The sequence below is a fragment of the Fonticula alba genome, assembly GCF_000388065.1.
Source record: "Fonticula alba strain ATCC 38817 unplaced genomic scaffold supercont2.1, whole genome shotgun sequence".
In the NCBI taxonomy this organism is placed as follows: domain Eukaryota; order Rotosphaerida; family Fonticulaceae; genus Fonticula; species Fonticula alba.
Genome location: NW_009242971.1, coordinates 4,199,343 through 4,202,043, shown reverse-complemented (window position 1 = coordinate 4,202,043; position 2,701 = coordinate 4,199,343).

The window sequence follows — 2,701 nt, the reverse complement described above, 5'->3', positions numbered from 1 at the left end:
GGGGCAGAAATTGGCCGTGGTGTCGGGGCTCGACGCGCAACCTCCCGGCGGCCTCTGCTCGCACCTCGTGCCCCGACGAAAGAGGGTTTCCTGCCAGCCGCCGGCCAAAGAGGGGTCGGTGATCTGTCCCCCGTTCGCCGTCCGGGCCCCGGGCCTCGGCGTTGTCCCGGCGCCGGGGGCCAGCCTTTGGGCCGGGCTCGGTCCCGCATAGTCGGCCCTCCGGTGCTCCTCGCCGGGCACATCGGCGCGCCGAACACATGCCCAATCCCCAATCGGGGGCGAGCCAGCCCCTGACACGGCTCCTCCCTCCAACCAGGGGGCGCATCTGTCCGGCGAATGGCACCTTTTTGCTGGCTCGGGCGCGCTCTAGCGGCATCTCACTGCCAGGCACCGCGCATCACGGGCCACACACATACACACACACACACGCGCGCGCGCGCGCGCGCGCACTCCAGCCTTCCATGTCTCTTCTTTGGTGCTTGTCGCCGCGTCTCCACGCCAACATCCACAGGCAGGGCCGAGAAATAACAAGGAGGCGTCGGCCGGGATCTTCCCCGGCAGACCCTCGACCGAATGGAAGACATGTTTATGTGCGTGTATGTGTGTGTGTGTGAGTGTGTGTGTAGACGGGGGAGCTATCCACCTATCGATCCACTTTCGATAGGTGTGGCTCCTTGTGCGTGTCTCTCCGCGAATGATGGTGCGCGTGCGGGTGGTAGGCTCCAGACATGCCGGCCCCAGTCTTGGCACGGCGTGAAAGGCGCCCATGCACCGGGGCCAGGTTGTCAAGAGCGCCTCCAATGCCCTGGCACAACATCCCGATATTCCGGGATATTGCAGACCCTCTACAACTGCTCGGCCTGCCCCCCCCCCCCCTTCCAGGCCAACATCCCGATCATTGGACCCGGGTTCCGGCGATCCCCTTCCCCCCGGCACGTTGCGCGGCGCTCCGGCATCCGAGGGTGGCCTTTGTGCCTGGTGGTGATCGTCAAAGCTCGCGCAGTCGACGCGCTCAGCCCCACCGAGCATCGTGGCACATGCCAAAGCATCATGCTCGCCGTCAGCCCGGACATACCCACACACACACACACACACACACATTTAGCACACAGGGCTCGAAACACCATGTACACCAGCCCACACCCCCCGGCTTCGGGGCGTTTCCACCGGCCGCGGCCCGGGCCCTCGATGGCTCGGCCCCGGGTTCGGCCGTCCCCGCCGACTGAACGCCTGCCGGCGAGGCTCGCCCCCTCATCCTGGGGCAGCCGGCACTTGGGCGGCCACCCGCCTCAGGGGGCGGGCCGGCCCGGGCCGGGCCGGGCGGAGGGGGGGGGGGGGACCAAATGTCGGAGCCATGAGGCCCACACACAAATGGCCTCAGTGTCCGTCCATGGGGCGCCCCTAAAAATGCCCCCCCTCCCGCCTCCCCTCCCCGACGCCCCGCCAATCACATAGCGTGCCTCATTTGTGGTGATTTCATTCGGTCGCAAATAATGAGCCCCCCGGCCTGGTCCTGGCCCGAGGGGAGGGGCACCTGAGATATGTCCCTGCAGAGCGGGCTCGAAACAGTCGCCGACGTGGCTGGCCAGGCTCGTGGGCCGAGTCGAGCCGAATTGCGCCGAACAAGGCTCTCCACGGATGCATGAGCCAAAGGGGAAAAGCATGAGCGACTGCCATATTGCCGGCGGATGTGCCCGTGGTCCCGGGGGCGGCGTGTATTTGCCTGCCTGCCCGCGGCCGCGCTATTTTCCCCGGGGACCTGTGTATATGTCTGTGTATGTGTGTGTGTGTGTGTGTGTGTGTGTGTGTGTGTGGTCGTGTGTATGTATGAGTAAGGGTGCGACCTTATGTCCTTGCCTGCCGGAGCTGCGCGGCAAAGGCGCCATCCAAATTAATGGTGTTTTGAACGACCAACGTGGAGATGTGGCTTGCGAAAGCCCGGGGGGGAGGGGGGGGGGATGCACCGAGGTGCGAAGCGCTCCGCCCGGCCCCGGGCCCCGATCTCCCGCGCTTGGGATGGTGTTAACACTCTCCCGGCGCGGCCGGGGGTGTCTCCGGCTGCGATCGGCCGACGCGGCCGCGGCCCCCAAAAGGCTGTCTCCTCTCGGCGCCAAGAGGCGAAAGGAGCCAGCGGATGTGTCCGACCGGGAGGGCGTAATTCGCCTGGGGCCCCGATGAATGACCGACGATCGCGCCGAGGCGAACAGACCTCCGCCCCCTGGCAGGACGACATGCTGGCCTGGTCGTCGACTTGCCTTCCCCTATGTCCCTTGCCGGCCCCTCGTGCTCTCTTCTTTCGGCTGGGGCGTTCGCAGACCCTGAACGGCACTGGCAGGCGGGAGTCCGGGCGGAGCCAAGACGCGCAGGGTCGCCGCCCCTCGCCGAGAGCGGCCCCCGGCCCGTCTCTCCCTTGTCCCCGTCTCCGGGTCGGGCGTGCGCGGCCACCTGTCACCCTTCCTCACCCCAGCGGCCGACCTGGGTGGGCGGCAGGAAGCCCAAGAAGGGGGAGAGAGGGGCGGCGGCCCCGGGTGGCGAGGCAAGCGGCGGCCAGGGGTGCGGGGGGGGGGGGGGGGGGGGCGAATTCAAGAGTCTGGACGTGCCGCGGCGATGAAGCCCGCAATCGCGGCTCGCCACCATAGGCGCACAAGCGTGTTCCGGCCGGGACCCCTTTCGCGTCGGGATGGGCCTCTGGGTGGGAGGT